The 20,899-nt window shown below is 51.6% G+C and overlaps 1 protein-coding gene and 1 pseudogene across 2 annotated transcripts in view; one reads left to right on the top strand and one right to left on the bottom strand.

Moving 5' to 3' along the window:
• Positions 1-10,327: 10,327 nt before the first annotated feature.
• Positions 10,328-18,898, bottom strand: LOC147109745 (uncharacterized; annotated as a pseudogene). Its single transcript, XR_015080152.1, has 3 exons — positions 18,704-18,898; positions 13,346-14,318; positions 10,328-11,032 (listed from the first exon to the last, which is right to left on the bottom strand). The product of XR_015080152.1 is annotated as an uncharacterized LOC147109745 (transcript).
• The window catches only part of LOC147109744 (protein capicua homolog), a 208,163-nt gene continuing 205,775 nt past the window's right edge, over positions 18,512-20,899 (top strand). Inside the window, 1 exon segment of the mRNA XM_086003871.1 lies at positions 18,512-18,676. The gene's annotated coding sequence lies outside the window, so the exon portion shown is untranslated.

Raw genomic sequence — 20,899 nt, 5'->3', positions numbered from 1 at the left:
TGTGCACGCCTCAGGGTAGGGCAGCACAGGGGGTGACCATCAGGCGGAGCAACAAAGGCAGGCAGGTAGTGCAGGGAACCCCTGCGGACATCCCCCTTTCAAACAAGTATACCGCTTTGGATACTGTTGAGGGGGATGACTCACCAGGGGAAGGCAGCAGCAGCCAACTTCCTGGCACTGGGGGTGCTCCTGCTGCCCAGGAAGGGGGGAAAAAGAGTGGGAGAGCAATAGTGGTAGGGGATTCTATAGTAAGGGGAACAGATAGGCGTTTCTGTGGCCGTAGACGTGAATCCAGGATGGTCTGTTGCCTCCCTGGTGCCAGGGTCAAGGATGTCACTGAGCGGCTGCAGGGCATTCTGGAGGGGGAGGGTGAACAGCCAGTGGTCGTGGTCCACATTGGTACCAACGACATAGGTAAAAAGAGGGATGAGGTCCTGCAGCAAGAATTTAGGGAGCTAGGTGAAGGATTAAGGAGCAGGACCTCAAAGGTTGTAATCTCTGGATTACTCCCGGTGCCACGTGCTAGTAAGTATAGGAATAGGAAGATAGAACAGATGATGCGTGGCTAAAGGGATGGTGCAGGGGGGAGGGCTTTAGTTTCCTGGATCACTGGGTCTGCTTCTGGGAAAGGTGGGACTTGTACAAGTCGGACGGTTTACACCTGAACCAGAGGGGAACCAATATCCTTGCGGGGAGGTTTGCTAGCACTGCTGGGGAGGGTTTAAACTAACTTGGCAGGGGGTTGGGGTACAGAGTGGAGCTATAGTAGGGGGTGATTTATGGCCAAATACAGAGGGAAAAACAAGTCAGCTGGGAAGGCAGAGCAAATATGTGAAGGCAAAAGAGAATATGGCAGGGCTGGAAGGCATTTATTTTAATGCAAGGAGTCTTGCAAATAAGGTGGATGAACTGAAGTTGTTGTTGAACACATGGGAGTACGATATTGTTGCTATCACGGAGACATGGTTGAGGGAGGGTCAGGACTGGCAGCTCAATATTCCGGGGTATAGAATCTTCAGGCGAGACAGAGGGGGGTGTAAAAGGGGAGGGGGTGTTGCAATATTAATTAAGGAGTCAATTACGGCTGTAAGGAGGGATGATATATTAGCGGGTTCCTCTAATGAGGCCATATGGGTAGAACTTAAAAACAAAAAGGGGGCAAGCACTTTGCTGGGAGTGTACTATAGGCCCCCAAACAGTCAGGGGGAGATAGAGGAACAGATATGTAGGCAAATCTCAGAAAAGTGCAAAAATAATAGGGTAATAATAGTGGGGGATTTCAACTTCCCCAATATAAATTGGGACAGTCAGAGTGTGAAAGGCTTAGAGGGTGCAGAATTCTTAAAGTGCATCCAGGAGAGCTTTTTGAGCCAACATGTAGAAAGTCCGACAAGAGAGGGGGCGGTACTGGACCTAATTCTGGGGAATGTAGCCGGGCAAGTGGTGGAAGTGTCAGTAGGGGAGCATTTTGGCGACAGTGACCATAATTCAGTGAGATTTAAGGTGGTCATGGAAAAAGACAAAGACGGCCCGGAAATAAGGGTTCTAAATTGGGGGAAGGCCGATTTTAATATGATAAGGCAGGATCTGGCCAAAGTGGACTGGGAGCAGCTGCTTATAGGAAAATCCACATCAAAACAATGGGAGACTTTCAGAAGGGAAATTGAGAGAGTACAACGCCAACATGTTCCTGTAAAGGTCAAGGGTGGGACCAACAAGCAAAGGGAACCTTGGATGACAAGGGATATACAAAAATGCATTAGAAATAAAAGGGGGGCTTTTGGCAGTTACAAAAGACTAAAGACGGAGGAAGCCCTAGAGGAGTATAAAAAGTGCAGGGGCATACTTAAAAAAGAAATTAGGAGGGCGAGGAGGGGCCATGAAATAACACTGGGGAGCAAAATAAAGGAAAATCCTAAGATGTTTTATAAGTATATTAAGGGCAAGAGGATAACCAGGGAAAGGGTAGGGCCCATTAGGGACCAAAGTGGCAATCTGTGTGTAGAGCCAGAGGATGTAGGCGGGGTTTTAAATGAATTGTTTGCATCTGTGTTCACTATGGAGAAAGACGATGCAGACATAGAAATCGGGCAAGGGGACTGTGACATACTTGAACATATTAGCATCGAGAGGGAGGAGGTGCTAGCGGTTTTAGCAGGCCAAAAAGTGGATAAATCCCCAGGCCCGGACGAGATGTATCCCAGGCTGCTGTGGGAGGCAAAGGAGGAGATTGCAGGGGCTCTGACACTAATTTTCAGAACCTCTCTGGCCACAGGGGATGTACCAGAGGACTGGAGAACAGCTAACGTAGTACCATTATTCAAGAAGGGTGGCAGGGATAAACCAGGGAATTACAGGCCAGTGAGTCTAACATCTGTGGTGGGGAAATTATTGGAAAAAATTCTGAGGGACAAAATTAATCTCCACTTGGAGAGGCAAGGATTAATCGGGGATAGTCAGCATGGCTTGGTCAAGGGTAAATCATGTCTGACAAATCTGATCGAATTTTTCGAGGGGGTGACTAGTGGGGTGGATGAGGGAAATGCTGTGGGGTGGTTTACATGGACTTCAGTAAAGCTTTTGACAAAGTCCCGCATAGGAGACTGGTTAAGAAGGTAAGAGCCCATGGGATCCAGGGTGCCTTGGCGCGTTGGATCCTAAACTGGCTGAGTGGCAGGAGGCAGAGGGTGATGGTTGAAGGTTGCTTTTGTGACTGGAAGCCTGTGTCCAGTGGGGTACCTCAGGGATCGGTGCTGGGTCCCTTGTTGTTCGTGATCTACATAAATGATTTGGATGAGAATGTAAAAGGTATGATCAGTAAGTTAGCAGATGACACGAAAATTGGTGGGGTGGTAAATTGCGAGGAGGAAAGCCTCCGGCTACAGGGCGATATAAACGGGTTGGTCAGATGGGCGGAAAAGTGGCAAATGGAATTTAACCCTGAAAAGTGCGAGGTGATGCATTTTGGACGGACAAATAAGGCAAGGGAATACACAATGAGTGGTAGGATCCTAGGAAGTACAGAGGGTCAGAGGGACCTTGGTGTACATGTACATAGATCCCTGAAGGCAGCGGAGCAGGTAGATAAGGTGGTTAAAAAGGCATATGGGATACTTGCCTTCATTAGCCGAGGCATAGAATATAAGAGCAGGGAGGTTATGATGGAGCTGTACAAAACGCTGGTGAGGCCACAGCTGGAGTACTGTGTGCAGTTCTGGTCGCCTCACTATAGGAAGGATGTGATTGCTTTGGAGAGGGTGCAGAGAAGATTCACCAGGATGTTACCTGGGATGGAGCGCCTCAGCTATGAAGAGAGGCTGGACAGGCTGGGGTTGTTTTCCTTGGAGCAGAGAAGGCTGAGGGGGGACCTGATTGAGGTGTACAAAATGATGAGGGGCATAGATAGGGTAGATAAAGAGGAACTTTTCCCCTTAGTGAGGGGGTCAATAACAAGGGGGCATAGATTCAGGGTAAGGGGCAGGAGATTTAGAGGGGATTTGAGGAGGAACTTTTTCACCCAGAGGGTGGTTGGAATGTGGAACTCAATGCCTGAAAGGGTGGTAGAGGCAGGAACCCTCACAACATTCAAGAAGCATTTGGATGAGCACTTGAAATGCCATTGCATACAAGGCTATGGACCAAATGCTGGAAAATGGGATTAGACTGGACAGGGATGGGTGGGCAGCGCAGACACGATGGGCCAAAGGGCCTCTTTCTGTGCTGTAAAAACTCTATGACTCTATGAGGCTACAGGACGATATAGACGGGTTGGTCAGATGGGCAGAACAGTGGCAAATGGAATTTAACCCTGAAAAGTGTGAGGTAATGCATTTTGGGAGGACTAACAAGGCAAGGGAATAAATAATGAATGGTCGGACCCTAGGAAGGACAGAGGAACCTTGGTGTGCATGTACATAGATCCCTGAAGGCAGCAGGACAGGTAGATAAGGTGGTTAAAAAGGCATATGGGATACTTGCCTTCATTAGCTGAGGCATAAAATATAAGAGCACGGAGGTTATGATGGAGCTGTACAAAACGCTAGTTAGGCCACAGCTGGAATACTGTGTGCAGTTCTGGTCGCCTCACTATAGGAAGGATGTGATTGCACTGGAGAGGGTGCAGAGGAGATTCACCAGGATGTTACCTGGGCTGGAGCGCTTCAGCTATGAAGAGAGACTGGACAGGCTGGGGTTGTTTTCCTTGGAGCAGAGAAGGCTGAGGGGGGGACCTGATTGAGGTGTACAAAATTATGAGGGGCATAGATAGGGTAGATAGAAAGGAACTTTTCCCCTTAGTAGAGGGGTCAATAACCAGGGGGCATAGTTTCAAGGTAAGGGGCAGGAGGTTTAGAGGGGATTTGAGGAAAGCTTTTTCACCCAGAGGGTGGTTGGAATCTGGAACTCGCTGCCTGAAAGGGTGGTAGAGGCAGGAACCCTCACAACATTCAAGAAGCATTTAGATGAGCACTTGAAACGCCATAGCATACAAGGCTACGGACAAAGTGCTGGAAAATGGGATTAGAATAGACAGGGCTTGATGGCCGGCGCGGACACGATGGGCCGAAGGGCCTCTTTCTCTGCTGTATAACTCTATGACTCTACAATAGTGCAGGCTCCTTGTGGTAGCGTAAACCTCACTACAGTCACGTAGGACTCCCTGTAACAGTTCAATGCTCCCTTTAATAGTGTAAGGCTCACTATAGTGGTGCTTGTATCACTGTAGTTGTGTAAAGCTCACTATATTAATGTGTACGGCTCGCTATAGTAGTGTTACACTCATTATAGTAGTGCTGGTCTCCCTGTAGCAGTGTAAAGCTCCCTATTGTAGTGTGAGGCTCACTATGGTAGTGCAAAGCTCACTGTGGTTGTGCTGCAAGACTCATTATAGTAGTGTAAAGCTCACTGTGGTTGTGCTGGTCTCACTATAGTAGTGTAAAGCTCACTGTAGTAGTGTAAATAGTGCTGGTCTCCCTGTAGTAAAGATCACTATAGTAGTGTAAAGCTCACTATAGTAGTGCTGGTTTCCCTGTAGTAGTGTAAAGCTCACTACTGTAGCGTGAAGCTCACTGTGGTTGTGCTGATCTCACTATAATAGTGTAAAGCTCACTATAGTAGTGCCGGTCTCCCTGTAGTACTGTAAAGCTCACTATAGTAGTGTTCTCTTCTGGTTTTGGGTGGTTAAACAAATTAATTGTAACTAAAATAACTTTAAACAAAACTTAACAAATTAAATTAAAATTTCGTTGGCCGGGGTGATGATGCACTCCAGTCCCCGCGGCGCCTACCGGTCATGGAAGGCCTCGAGCGTGCTGGCGGACACCGTGTGCTCTATCTCCAGATCCACCCGGGCGTGAACATGGCCGTGGAAGAACTATAGTAATTTAAAGCTCACTATAGTAGTGCTGGTCTCCCTGTAGTGGTGCTGGTCTCACTATAGTAGTGTACAGCTCACTATAGTAGTGCTGGTCTCCCTGTAGTAATGCAAAGCTCACTATAGTTGTGCTGGTCTCCCTGTAGTAGTGCAAAGCTCACTATAGTAGTGCTAGTTTCCCCGTAGTCGTGCAACGCTCACTATAGTAGTGCTGATCTCCCTGTAGTGGTGTAAAGCTCACTATAGTAGTGCTGATCTCCCTGTAGTAGTGTAAAGCTCACTATAGTAGTGCTGGTCTCCCTGTAGTAGTGCAAAGCTCACTATAGTTGTGCTGGTCTCCCTGTCATAGTGCAAAGCTCACTATAGCAGTGCTAGTTTCCCTGTAGTAGTGCAACACTCACAATAGTAGTGCTGATCTCCCTGTAGTAGTGTTGTAATGAAATCTGTTTGTCTTGATCCTGTATTCGTTTTGCACTCATGTATATTACCCTCCCCCACTGTGTATAGTTTCACTTCCTCTTTCCCAACTAACCTGGGAGGTTCCAGGTCTTGGCTCTTGGCTCCGCCCCTGACTTATCTTACATAAAGATCCCAGGATCTGTATGACTCATTCCTGTGAACCAGCCGGTGTGTTGAGATGTTAGCTCTGATCTTAGTGATTAAAAGCCAACTTGTTTAAGTCTATAACTTCTAGTTTTGTGGTTATTGAAGGCCCATCAATTTTAATCACTAAAGAATACTAGGATGGATCGACTCCTAAAACCAGAGCGTCTGGACTTGGATCCACATTCTGCTGAAGCATCAAATCAATTTGGACACTGGCTCAAATGCTTCGAACTCTTCGCGGGGGCCTCATCCGCTAGCGAGGTAGATAAACTGAGTCTACTGACTACTCGCGTAAGTCATCGGATTTATTCGTTCATCTGGGACGCCACCTCTTACACGGAGGCCATCACTATCCTGAAGGCCCAATACCAGAGGCCGGTAAACGAAGTGTACGCCAGACATCTGCTGGCTACACGCAGGCAGCGACCAGAGGAATCAATGGATGATTTCTTACAGGGCCTAAAGGACCTGGTCCGGGACTGTAACTGCAAGGCCGTGACGGCCAACGCGTACTCTGACGAATTGGTCCGCGATTCCTTCATCACGGGCCTCAAATCGAATTATATCCGGCAGAGACTGCTGGAGAAGGAGGTCCTGGACTTAAAAAAAGGCAGTGGCCACTGCGCGATCGCTGGACGTGGCCCAGAAAAACTCTGACTCTTATTCTTCCGGCCATGCGGCCCTCACCGCCTCGTGCGTGCCGAGGGGGCCGCCATCTTGGAATCAGCCATCTTTCCCATCCAGGTCTCAGACCAGCTCTACGCCGCCGGAGTCCCCACACAGAAGTTCACCCAGGAGTCCTACTACAGCGGCAATGTCTCGAGGCCCGAAATGCTACTTCTGCGGCCAGGCCAAGCACCCCAGACAACGATGCCCAGCGAAGGACGCTACATGCTTCAAATGTAAGAAAAAGGGGCATTTTAGCAAAGTCTGCAGGGGGAATCCGATTTCCAACTCCGTCACCGCCTCGTGCGTGCCGTGCGGGCCGCCATCTTGGGATCCGCCATCTTTTCCCGACTCAACGGCCGCCCAGGGCCCAACAGTGGCTTCGATCACGGTGGATCAATCCAGGCCACACCCGTTGACAAAATCCATGATGGACATACAGGTAAACGGGAATTTAACGAAATGTTTAATTGACTGTGGGAGTACCGAGAGTTTTATCCACCCTAGCCTGGTACGGCGGCACTCATTAACGGTAACCCCTACACGGAGCAGAATTGCTATGGCTGCTAAGCCCCACACTTCGGGCATTTTGGGCTACTGTGTGGTAACACTGACTGTAAAAGGCACGGACTACAAGGATTTTAAACTCCTCGTGATGCCAGAACTCTGTGTTAATGTAATCTTGGGCCTGGACTTCCAGTGCCACCACGAAAGTGTCACGCTAGCATATGGCGGGTCCCAGCCGCCACTCACAGTCTGTGGCCTATCAACCTTAAAAATCAGCCCGCCCTCTTTATTCGCTAATCTCGCTCCGAACTGTAGGCCCATAGCGACCAAAAGTAGACGGTACAGTCTGGAAGACAGACACTTTATCAAGGCGGAAGTGGACAGACTCCTGCGGGAAGGCATTATTGAATGCAGTACCAGCCCGTGGCGTGCCCAAGTAGTCATAGTTAAAAATAGCGAAAAGAAACGGATGGTAATTGACTACAGCCAGACTGTTAATATTTATACCCAGCTGGACGCCTACCCTTTACCCCGCATATCAGAAATGGTCAACCAGATTGCGCAATACCGAGTCTTCTCGGCTATCGACCTCAAATCCGCGTATCACCAGCTCCCCATTAGAATGGAGGACCGCCCATACACCGCCTTCGAGGCGAACGGGCGCCTCTACCATTTTCTCAGAGTGTCCTTCGGAGTAACAAATGGGGTCTCGGTCTTCCAACATGAGATGGACCGCATGGTTGACGAGAATAAACTACAAGCTACCTACCCCTATCTGGACAATGTCACTATCTGCAGGCACAGCCAGCAAGACCACGATCTAAATCTTGCGAGATTTTTAAAAACTGCCCTAAAGCTGAATCTAACCTACAACGAAGACAAATGTGTCTTCAACACAACCCGTCTCTGTATCCTCGGCTGTGTGGTGGAAGATGGGGTAATTGGACCAGACCCTGACCGATTACGCCCCCTAAAGGAACTGCCCCTGCCACACAATCCCAAAGCTTTAAAAAGGTGCCTGGGATTTTTTTCGTATTGTGCCCAATGGGTGCCCAATTACTCTGATAAGGCCCGACCCCTCATTAAATCGACGTCCTTCCCACTATCAGCTGAAGCTCGGGAGGCTTTTACCAGTATTAAACAGGACATTGAAAGGGCTGCAGTGTGTGCAGTGGACGAATGCATTCCCTTTCAAATCGAAAGCGATGCGTCAGACTTTGCCTTAGCTGCGACCCTCAATCAGGCTGGGAGACCTGTGGCCTTCTTCTCCCGAACCCTTCAGGGACCTGAAATCAGGCACTCTTCTGTCGAGAAGGAGGCACAGGCTATAGTGGAGGCAGTGCGGCACTGGAGACACTACCTAGCTGGCAAACGTTTCACCCTGCTCACCGACCAGCGGTCGGTGGCTTTCATGTTTAATAACAAAGGGGGAAAATCAAGAATGACAAAATACTCAGGTGGAGGATCGAACTATCCACGTTCGACTATGATATTATGTACAGGCCGGGAGCCCTTAATGAACCCCCAGACGCCCTATCGCGGGGAATGTGTGCCAGCATTCATACGGACAAATTACAGGGTCTCCACAACGACCTCTGTCACCCAGGGGTCACCCGACTATACCATTTTATAAAGTCCCGCAATCTGCCCCACTCCATCGAGGAGGTCAGGGCAATGACCAGAGCCTGCCGCATCTGTGCGGAATGCAAGCCTCGTTTCTACAGGCCTGACCGTGCACACCTTATCAAAGCCACATGGCCATTCGAGCGCCTAAGTCTGGACTTCAAGGGACCCCTTCCCTCTGCCGACCGTAACGTATACTTCCTCAATATCATTGATGAATATTCCCGCTTCCCCTTCGCCATTCCCTGCCCAGACATGACCAGTGCCACGGTCATCAAGTGTCTCTGTAATCTATTCTGCATGTTTGGCATGCCGAACTACATACACAGCGACAGGGGGACGTCATTCATGAGTGACGAGCTGCACCAGTTCTTGCTCTCGAAGGGGATAGCCACTAGCAGAACCACTAGCTACAACCCCCGGGGTAATGGGCAAGTGGAAAGGGAGAATGCTACTGTTTGGAAGGCTGTCACGTTAGCCTTAAAGTCAAAAGGCCTTCCGACCTCCCGCTGGCAGGAAGTCCTCCCAGACGTGCTCCACTCCATAAGGTCTCTGTTATGTACTGCCACTGACGCTACCCCTCACGAAAAGATGTTCGTTTTCCCCCGGAAATCCACCTCGGGCATATCTCTACCCGCGTGGCTGACGTCTCCGGGGACAGTACTATTGCGGAAGCACGTGAGAGGCCATAAAACGGACCCCCTTGTGGAAAAGGTACAGCTCCTCCATGCAAACCCTCAGTACACCTATATCGAATACTCTGACGAGCGAGAGGACACTGTTTCCATAAAAGACCTCGCTCCCTCGGGGAGCGGAGAGAACGATGGGAGATTACCCGATGAAGACCTACACTACAAAGAGACAGGACGCCCAGAGGTATCAATACCCAACTTTAACCTGGAGGACACTGCAGATAACCTGGAAGACACTGCGGAGGCCCGGACAGCGGAGGAACCAGAATCCACTCCCCTAGAGGCACCCCAACCGGCTTTGCGCCGATCGCTGAGAACTGCAAAACCTCCTAACAGACTCACTTATACCAAATTTTAAGAAACATCACCCCGATGGACTAAATCTATAGAAGGGGTGAATGCAATGAAATCTGTTTGTCTTGATCCTGTATTCGTTTTGCACTCATGTATATTACCCTCCCCCACTGTGTATAGTTTCACTTCCTCTTTCCCGACTAACCTGGGAGGTTCCAGGTCTTGGCTCTTGGCTCCGCCCCTGACTTCTCTTACATAAAGATCCCAGGATCTGTATGATTCATTCCTGTGAACCAGTCGGCGTGTTGAGATGTTAGCTCTGATCTTAGTGATTAAAAGCCAACTTGTTTAAGTCTATAACTTCTAGTTTTGTGGTTATTGAAGGCCCATCAAGTGTAAAGCTCACTATAGTAGTGCTGGTCTCCCTGTAGTGGTGTAAAGCTCACTATAGTAGTGCTGGTCTCCCTGTAGTAGCGGCTCACTATAGTAGTGCTGGTCTCCCTGTAGTAGCGCAAAGCTCACTATAGTAGTGCTGATTGATGTGCCTCAATAATTCCGAGACTCGATGTTAGCGAAACAAAACAAGGCTTTTATTAACTTAGAAGGTAACACGTAGTGGAGAGAGGTATCTTCCATCCGGAGGGCTGCAGTACTGGATATGAGGCCAGACTGAGCTTGATTACATAGGGGCCAGGTATGGGCGGAGCCCTACACACAACACATTCCAATATACAATACAATGGTGAGGAAACGGAACTGGGGGAAGGGAAATGAAACTGAAACCGACCACAGTCACAGGCAGTGATGAATGGAATATTTCATCACATTCACCCCTTCTATAGATTTAGTCTGTTCGGGGGTTTGATAGTCCTCTGCGACCGACGTGGCTGTTGCGGTGCCGCGGGTGTCGGCTGGGTGTCCCCGGTAGCCTCCTGGGTCTCTGCCGGGGGTGCTGCCAGGGTTGTTGAAGGGGTAGTTGGTGGGGGTGCCGTTGGTCGATGTTCTTCCGGGGGTGATGAAAGAGTAGTGGGTGGGTAAGAGTCGCTGCGATCGTTGTCGCTGCTATCGCCGTGGTTGTTGTCGTTACCGGCTGGGGCGACGTCTTTTATGGACACGGTGTCCTCCCTTCCGTCGGCGTGCCGGACATATGCGTATTGGGGGTTGGCGTGGAGTAGGTACACTGGCTCCACGAGAGGGTCCGTCTTGTGGCCCCTCACATGCCTTCGCACGAACACCGGACCTGGGGTGGAAAGCCATGACGGCATGGATACGCCTGAGGTGGATTTCCGGGGAAAGACAAACATTCGTTCATGAGGCGTGGCATTAGTGGCAGTACACAATAGCAACCGTATCGAATGGAGCACATCCGAGAGGACTTCCTGCCAGCGGGAGATAGGGAGGCCCTTGGTCCTTAGAGCTAGAGTGACTGCTTTCCATACTGTCCCGTTCTCTCGCTCCACTTGGCCGTTACCCCGGGGGTTGTAGCTGGTGGTACGGCTCGTGGCGATCCCCCTGGACAGCATGTACTGGCGTAGCTCTTCACTCATGAAGGACGCCCCCCTATCCGTATGGATGTAGCTCGGCATACCGAACAGGCAGAACAGGCTGTTGAGGCATTTAATGACCGTGGCGCTGGTCATGTCTGGGCAGGGGAAGGCGAATGGGAACCGGGAGTATTCGTCCACAATGTTCAGGAAGTAAACATTGCAGTCGACGGACGGGAGGGGGCCCTTGAAATCTAAGCTGAGCCGCTCAAAGGGCCGTGTGGCTTTGATTAAGTGGGCTCTATCTGGGCGGTAGAACCGAGGCTTGCACTCAGCGCAAGTGCGGCAGTTCCTGGTCAGAGACCGAACTTCCTCAATCGAGTAGGGTAAGTTACGGGACTTTATGAAGTGGAACAGCCGCGTGACCCCTGGGTGGCAGAGGTCGTTGTGGAGGGTCTGTAGCCGATCCCCGGTGGCGCTGGCACACATCCCTCGTGAGAGGGCGTCAGGGGATTCGTTAAGGGCCCCTGGCCGGTAAATGATGTCATACTCGAAGGTGGAGAGCTCGATCCGCCACCTAAGAATCTTATCATTTTTAATCTTCCCCCTCTGTTTATTATTGAACATAAACGCTACCGCCCGCTGGTCGGTAAGTAGGGTGAAGCGTTTGCCGGCTAGGTAGTGGCGCCAATGGCGCACTGCCTCCACGATGGCTTGGGCCTCCTTTTCCACGGAGGAGTGTCTGATCTCGGGCCCTTGGAGGGTCCTCGAGAAGAAAGCTACGGGCCGCCCCGCCTGGTTGAGGGTGGCCGCCAAGGCGAAGTCAGACGCATCACTTTCCACTTGAAATGGAGTGTTCTCGTCCACTGCCTGTAGCGTGGCCCGCTCAATATCCTGCTTAATGCTTTTGAAGGCGGCGTGGGCCTCAGCAGAGAGTGGAAAAGAGGATGCTTTCAAGAGGGGGCGGGCTTTGTCGGAGTAGTTGGGGACCCATTGGGAATAATAGGAAAATAACCCCAGGCACCTTTTCAGGGCTTTGGGAGTGTTGGGCAGGGGCAGCTCCCGTAGGGGGCGCAATCGGTCGGGGTCTGGTCCGATTTCCCCATTCTCCACCACGCTGCCTAGTATGCAGAGGCGCGTGGTGTTGAAAACGCACTTGTCCTCGTTGTAGGTGAGGTTGAGTTTTGTGCGGTTTCCAGGAACCTCTCGAGGTTCGAGTCGTGATCCTGCTGGTTGTGACCGCAGATGGTGACGTTGTCGAGGTAGGGGAAGGTTGCCTGCAAGTGGTGGTCATCGACCATGCGGTCCATCTCCCTCTGGAAGACCGAGACCCCATTCGTCACCCCAAAGGGGACTCTGAGGAATTGGTAGAGGCGTCCGTTCGCCTCGAAGGCGGTGTACGGGCGGTCCTCTGGTCTGATAGGGAGCTGGTGGTACGCTGACTTAAGGTCGATGGTGGAGAACACCCGGTATTGGGCGATTTGGTTCACCATTTCTGATATGCGGGGTAGCGGGTAGGCGTCTAGTTGGGTGTACCTGTTGATCGTTTGGCTATAGTCGATAACCATCCATTTCTTCTCGCTACCCCTTACCACTACCACTTGGGCGCGCCACGGGCTGTTGCTGCGTTCAATAATGCGCTCTTTCAGGAGCCTGTCTACCTCAGTCGCGATAAACCGCCTGTCCTCCCAGCTGTACCTCCTGCTTTTGGTCGCTATTGGCCGGCAGTTAGGGGTAAGGTTCGCGAATAGCGAAGGCGGCTTTACCTTCAGGGTAGCCAGACCGCACACTGTGAGGGGCGGCTGGGACCCACCGTACTTGAGCGTGATGCTTTGGTGGTTGCACTGGAAATCCAGGCCCAAGATCACGCTCGCACATAGATTCTTCATGATTAATACTTTAAAATTATCATATACAGTTCCGTTAACGGACAATTGTACCGTGCAGTAACCCAGAATGGTCGATGTCTGGGTTTTATCAGCCATAGAGATGGTACCCTGAGTAGGGACCACCTTTAGGGAGAGTTGTTGTGCCAGTTCAGGGTGGATAAAACTCTCCATGCTTCCACTGTCAATTAAACATTTAACCCTGCACCCGTTTACCTCGATGTCCACCATTGATTTGGATAGCGGGTGCGGCCTGGTCTGGTCCACTGTGACCGATGCCACTGTAGGGCCCTGATCGAGACACGATGGCGTCCACGCTGTCTGCTCATAAGATGGCGGACCCCACGAGGTCGGGCAAGATGGCGTCCAAGATGGCCGCTCCCACGGCGCGCACGCGGCGGTGGCGGGTTTTCCGGCGGTTGGTTTTCCGGCGGGGTTCCCTCTGCACACCTTCCCGAAGTGCCCCTTCTTACCGCACTTAAAGCAGGTGGTGCCTTTCGCCGGGCACAGGTTTCTGGTGTGCTTTGGCTGCCCGCAGAAGTAGCAGTTGGGTCCCCGACGCGTCGTGGCTGTCGTAGGGCTTCTGGGGGGAGAGCGGGGCCCCGACGGTGTCGGGCTGGGAAGATGCCTTCCAAGATGGCGGCGCCCTTGGTGCACACGTGGCGGCGTGGACGGCGCGGGCTGAAGAGTAGGCGTCCGAGTTTCTCTGGGCCACATCCAGGGATCGCGCGGTGTCCGCAGCCTGTTTCAGGTCCAATCCCGTTTTTTTCAGCAGTCTTTGCCGGATGTAAGTGGAGCTGAGGCCTGTGATAAAGGCATCGGGAACAAGCTCGTCAGTGTACACTGCGGCTTTTACATCTCGGCACTTGCAGTCTTTGCCAAGCATTTTCAGGGTGCCTAGGAACTCCTCCACCGATTCCCCAGGTCGCTGTGCGCGAGTAGCGAGCAGATGCCTAGCATACACCTCATTCGTAGGCTGCTGGTAATGCGCCTTTAAGATGTCGCAGGCGGCCAGGTACGTGTCGGCGTCTTGGATGAGGGGGTAAACCCGGTGGCTTACCCAATTCCGCAGAATTCCGAGTTTCATACTCGCAGCGTCCGTAGCGTCTTTGACGGCTGCGGAATTGTCCAGGAAGAATTCCATACACATAAACCAGTGTCCGAAGCGTGCTGATGCGTCCGGAGCATGCTGATCCAAATCCAAACGTTCGGGTTTCAGGAGTTGATCCATTGTGTTGAAAAATAAGTTAATAAAATTGATGTGCCTCAATAATTCCGAGACTCGATGTTAGCGAAACAAAACAAGGCTTTTATTAACTTAGAAGGTAACACGTAGTGGAGAGAGGTATCTTCCATCCGGAGGGCTGCAGTACTGGATATGAGGCCAGACTGAGCTTGCTTACATAGGGGCCAGGTATGGGCGGAGCCCTACACACAACACATTCCAATATACAATACAATGGTGAGGAAACGGAACTGGGGGAAGGGAAATGAAACTGAAACCGACCACAGTCACAGGCAGTGATGAATGGAATATTTCATCACACTGGTCTCCCTGTAGTAGTGTAAAGCTCACTATAGTAGTGCTGGTCTCCCTGTAGTAGCGTAAAGCTCACTATAGTAGTGCTGGTCTCCCTGTAGTAGCACAAAGCTCACTATAGTAGTGCTGGTCTCCCTGTAGTAGTGTAAAGCTCACTATAGTAGTGCTGGTCTCCCTGTAGTAGTGTAAAGCTCACTATAGTAGTGCTGGTCTCCCAGTAGTAGTGCTGATCTCCCTGTAGTAGTGCAAAGCTCACTATAGTAGCACTGGTCTCCCTGTAGTAGTGCAAAGCTCACTATAGTAGTGCTGGTCTCCCTGTAGTAGTGCAAAGCTCACTATAGTTGTGCTGGTCTCCCTGTAGTAGTGCAACGCTCACTATAGTAGTGCTGGTCTCCCTGTAGTAGTGCAAAGCTCACTATAGTTGTGCTGGTCTCCCTGTAGTAGTGCAAAGCTCACTATAGTAGTGCTGGTCTCCCTGTAGTAGTGCAAAGCTCACTATAGTTGTGCTGGTCTCCCTGTAGTAGTGTAAAGTTCACTATAGTAGTGCTGGTCTCCCTGTAGTAGTGCAACGCTCACTATAGTAGTGCTGGTCTCCCTGTCGTCGTGTAAAGCTCACTATAGCAGTGCTGGTCTCCCTGTAGTAGCATAAAGCCCACTATAGTAGTGCTGGTCTCCCTGTAGTAGTGTAAAGCCCACTATAGTAGTGCTGGTCTCCCTGTAGTAGTGTAAAGCTCACTACAGTAGTGCTGGTCTCCCTGTAGTAGTGCAACGCTCACTATAGTAGTGCTGATCTCCCTGTTGTAGTGTAAAGCTCACTATAGTAGTGCTGGTCTCCCTGTAGTAGTGTAAAGCTCACTACAGTAGTGCTGGTCTCCCTGTAGTAGTGCAACGCTCACTATAGTAGTGCTGATCTCCCTGTAGTAGTGTAAAGCTCACTATAGTCGTGCTGGTCTCCCGGTAGTAGTGCTGGTCTCCCTGTAGTAGTGCAAAGCTCACTATAGTAGCACTGGTCTCCCTGTAGTAGTGCAAAGCTCACTATAGTAGTGCTGGTCTCCCTGTAGTAGTGCAAAGCTCACTATAGTAGTGCTGGTCTCCCTGTAGTAGTGCAAAGCTCACTATAGTTGTGCTGGTCTCCCTGTAGTAGTGCAAAGCTCACTATAGTAGTGCTGGTCTCCCTGTAGTAGTGCAAAGCTCACTATAGTTGTGCTGGTCTCCCTGTAGTAGTGTAAAGTTCACTATAGTAGTGCTGGTCTCCCTGTAGTAGTGCAACGCTCACTATAGTAGTGCTGGTCTCCCTGTCGTCGTGTAAAGCTCACTATAGTAGTGCTGGTCTCCCTGTAGTAGTGTAAAGCTCACTATAGTTGTGCTGGTCTCCCTGTAGTAGTGCAACGCTCACTATAGTAGTGCTGGTCTCCCTGTCGTCGTGTAAAGCTCACTATAGCAGTGCTGGTCTCCCTGTAGTAGCATAAAGCCCACTATAGTAGTGCTGGTCTCCCTGTAGTAGTATAAAGCCCACTATAGTAGTGCTGGTCTCCCTGTAGTAGTGTAAAGCTCACTACAGTAGTGCTGGTCTCCCTGTAGTAGTGCAACGCTCACTATAGTAGTGCTGATCTCCCTGTTGTAGTGTGAAGCTCACTATAGTAGTGCTGGTCTCCCTGTAGTAGTGTAAAGCTCACTACAGTAGTGCTGGTCTCCCTGTAGTAGTGCAACACTCACTATAGTAGTGCTGATCTCCCTGTAGTAGTGTAAAGCTCACTATAGTCGTGCTGGTCTCCCGGTAGTAGTGCTGGTCTCCCTGTAGTAGTGCAAAGCTCACTATAGTAGCACTGGTCTCCCTGTAGTAGTGCAAAGCTCACTATAGTAGTGCTGGTCTCCCTGTAGTAGTGCAAAGCTCACTATAGTTGTGCTGGTCTCCCTGTAGTAGTGCAACGCTCACTGTAGTAGTGCTGATCTCCCTGTAGTGTAAAGTTCACTATAGTAGTGCTGGTCTCCCTGTCGTAGTGTAAAGCTCACTATAGTTGTGCTGGTCTCCCTGTCGTCGTGTAAAGCTCACTATAGCAGTGCTGGTCTCCCTGTAGTAGCGTAAAGCTCACAATAGTAGTGCTGGTCTCCCTGTAGTAGCGTAAAGCCCACTATAGTAGTGCTGGTCTTCCTGTAGTAGTGTAAAGCTCACTACAGTAGTGCTGGTCTCCCTGTAGTAGTGCAACGCTCACTATAGTAGTGCTGATCTCCCTGTTGTAGTGTAAAGCTCACTATAGTAGTGCTGGTCTCCCTGTAGTAGTGTAAAGCTCACTATAGTAGTGCTAGTCTCCCTGTAGTAGTGTAAAGCTCACTATAGTTGTGCTGGTCTCCCTGTAGTAGTGCAACGCTCACCATAGTAGTGCTGGTCTCCCTGTCGTCGTGTAAAGCTCACTATAGCAGTGCTGGTCTCCCTGTAGTAGTGTAAAGCTCACTACAGTAGTGCTGGTCTCCCTGTAGTAGTGCAAAGCTCACTATAGTAGTGCTGGTCTCCCTGTAGTAGTGCAAAGCTCACTATAGTTGTGCTGGTCTCCCTGTAGTAGTGCAACGCTCACTGTAGTAGTGCTGATCTCCCTGTAGTGTAAAGTTCACTATAGTAGTGCTGGTCTCCCTGTCGTAGTGTAAAGCTCACTATAGTTGTGCTGGTCTCCCTGTCGTCGTGTAAAGCTCACTATAGCAGTGCTGGTCTCCCTGTAGTAGCGTAAAGCTCACAATAGTAGTGCTGGTCTCCCTGTAGTAGCGTAAAGCCCACTATAGTAGTGCTGGTCTTCCTGTAGTAGTGTAAAGCTCACTACAGTAGTGCTGGTCTCCCTGTAGTAGTGCAACGCTCACTATAGTAGTGCTGATCTCCCTGTTGTAGTGTAAAGCTCACTATAGTAGTGCTGGTCTCCCTGTAGTAGTGTAAAGCTCACTATAGTAGTGCTAGTCTCCCTGTAGTAGTGTAAAGCTCACTATAGTTGTGCTGGTCTCCCTGTAGTAGTGCAACGCTCACCATAGTAGTGCTGGTCTCCCTGTCGTCGTGTAAAGCTCACTATAGCAGTGCTGGTCTCCCTGTAGTAGTGTAAAGCTCACTACAGTAGTGCTGGTCTCCCTGTAGTAGTGCAACGCTCACTATAGTAGTGCTGGTCTCCCTGTAGTAGTGTAAAGCTCACTATAGTAGTGCTGGTCTCCCTGTAGTAGCGTAAAGCCCACTATAGTAGTGCTGGTCTCCCTGTAGTAGTGCAACGCTCACTATAGTAGTGCTGGTCTCCCTGTAGTAGCGTAAAGCTCACTATAGTAGTGCTAGTCTCCCTGTAGTAGTGTAAAGCTCACTATAGTAGTGCAAGGCTCACTATTGCAGTGTAAGCTCACAATGCTGGTGCTGCGAGGCTGCCTGCTGGCACTATATCCTCCGTGCGCAGTCAGCCGGGTGAGGGTGAGCAGGGCGGTCGGTGCCGCCTCACTCAGTGCCGCAGCCGCCGGCCACAAGTGCAATGATGTCATCGGCCATCGCGCCGCGCCATTGGCCAGCGCCAGAGGCCCGGCCCGCCCCCTTTCCCTTTACTCCCAGGCGATGGCAACCGGGACCCGCAATCGTCACGCGGCCCCGAGCGCGCCCATTGGTCGGGGTGGGAGGGGGACTGCTCCAATCGGGTGCCGGAGCGGTGACGTCGACTGGCAACCCAGCCGCTGACGCGTCAGACAGTTGAAGGGGAAATGGAAGGGGAGCCCGCCGATTGGACGGCGGCCGGCGCCTGGCAACCACTCGCGCTTCCCGTCGCTGACGTCACCTGGCAACCCCGGCCCCGACGTCACGGGAGGAGGAGGGGGGAGGAGGGGCTCGGCGCCCTCCCATTGGCTGAGCCCTGTTGCCAGCCTGTTGGTCGGCCTTCCGAAGGGAGGAAAAAAGCCGATTGTATAATTTGAAAAAAAAACCCACCACCACCACCACACACACACAAGGGCGGGTTCGGCGGCGAGGAGGGGCCCCCCGGCGCTGAAGGGGATGGGTGAGTTGTCAAACTAACTTTTTTTACCTCAGGGATCGGAGCGGCCCTGCGCTCTAGGCCCCGATCCGCCCGCTGACCGGACAACATCTGCCAAGATTTGGTTCGAGCGTTTTTCTCTCTGCGATACCGGGGCCGGCGGGGGACAGAGACTGAGTCCGTCGCGCGGCATGCCGGGACTTGTAGTCCCGGGCCGCCCGCTGCCATCCGGGCACCGGCCGGCATGACGTCACCGGCGGACTCTAACTCCCGGCGGGTCACGGGGGGGGGCGGCGCAGGCGCACTGGCGGCTGGTAAACAAACTCGGCCCCGGGCGGCGCCGGCGATTGGCCGGCCTCCGGCCCCGCCCCCCAAACCCGTCCATTGGCTAGCGCGCCCGTCACTCAGCAGGCAGGCGGCCGCCGATTGGCCGCCCGCTCAGCCGGGCCAGCTCCATTCACCATTTTGGAGCTCGGGCTTCCCAGCGAAGAGAGGATTTGACCACAAGGGGCTGAGAGTAAATGAACAGGGAGGGAGGGGGGAGGAGGAACTGACTGGCAGGGCCACAGCTCGGTGAGTACCCGGGGGCAAGAGGCTGGCAGCCGGGCTGGGGAGGGCAATGGCAGTGTTATAAAGCCTAAGGAGACTGGCACTCCTACTACTACTGGGTGACTGGTACCACGACACTGGCACTACTACTGGGTCACTGGTACCACTACACTGGCACTACTACTGGGTCACTGGTACCACTACACTGGCACTACTACTGGGTCACTGGTACCACTACACTGGCACTACTACTGGGTGACTGATACCACTACACTGGCACTACTACTGGATCACTGGTACCACTACACTGGCACTACTACTGGGTCACTGGTACCACTGCACTGGCACTACTACTGGATCACTGGTACCACTACACTGGCACTACTACTGGGTCACTGGTATCACTACACTGGCACTACTACTGGGTGACTGGTACCACTACACTGGCACTACTACTGGGTGACTGGTACCACTACACTGGCACTACTATTGGATCATTGGTACCACTGCACTGGCACTACTACTGGGTCACTGGCAGCACTGCACTGGCACTACTACTGGGTGACTTGTACGACTACACTGGCATTACTACTGGGTCACTGGTACCACTGCACTGGCACTACTACTGGGTCACTGGCACCACTACACTGGCGCTACTACTGGGTCACTGGTACCACTACACTTGCACTACTACTGGATCACTGGTACCATTACACTGGCACTACTACTGGGTCACTGGTACCACTACACTGGCACCTACCACTGGATGACTGGCACCACTACACTGGCACTACTACGGGATCACTGGTATCACTACAATGGCACTACTACTGGGTGACTGGTACCACTGCACTGGCACTACTACTGGGTGACTTGTACCACTGCACTGGCACTACTGGATCACTGGTACCGTTACACTGGCACTACTACTGGGTCACTGGTACCACTACACTGGCACTACTACTGGGTGACTGGTACCACTACACTGGCACTACAACTGGGTCACTGGTACCACTACACTGGCACTACAACTGGGTGACTGATACCACTACACTGGCACTACTACTGAGTGACTTGTACCACTACACTGGCACAACTACTGGGTCACTGGTACCACTGCACTGGCACTACTATTGGATCACTGGTACCACTACACTGGCACTACTACTGGGTCACTGGTATCACTACACTGGCGGCACTACTGGGTGACTGGTACCACTACACTGGCACTACTACTGGGTCACTGGTACCACTACACTGGCACTACTACTGGGTGACTGGTACCACTACACTGGCACTACTACTGGGTGACTTGTACCACTACACTGGCACTACTATTGGATCATTGGTACCACTGCACTGGCACTACTACTGGGTCACTGGCACCACTGCACTGGCACTACTACTGGGTCACTGGTACCACTACACTGGCACTACTACTGGGTGACTTGTACTACTACACTGGCACTACTACTGGGTCACTGGTACCACTGCACTGGCACTATTACTGGGTGACTTGTACCACTACACTGGCACTACTACTGGGTGACTTGTACGACTACACTGGCATTACTACTGGGTCACTGGTACCACTGCACTGGCACTACTACTGGATCACTGGCACCACTACACTGGCGCTACTACTGGGTCACTGGTACCACTACACTGGCACTACTATTGGACCACTGGTACCATTAC

This window comes from Somniosus microcephalus, chromosome 12, assembly GCF_052327205.1.
Source record: "Somniosus microcephalus isolate GS21.2 chromosome 12, FLI_Smic_1.0, whole genome shotgun sequence".
NCBI lineage: Eukaryota > Metazoa > Chordata > Chondrichthyes > Squaliformes > Somniosidae > Somniosus > Somniosus microcephalus.
Note: the sequence above shows the minus strand (reverse complement) of the source record. Positions and strands in the feature narration are given on the sequence as shown.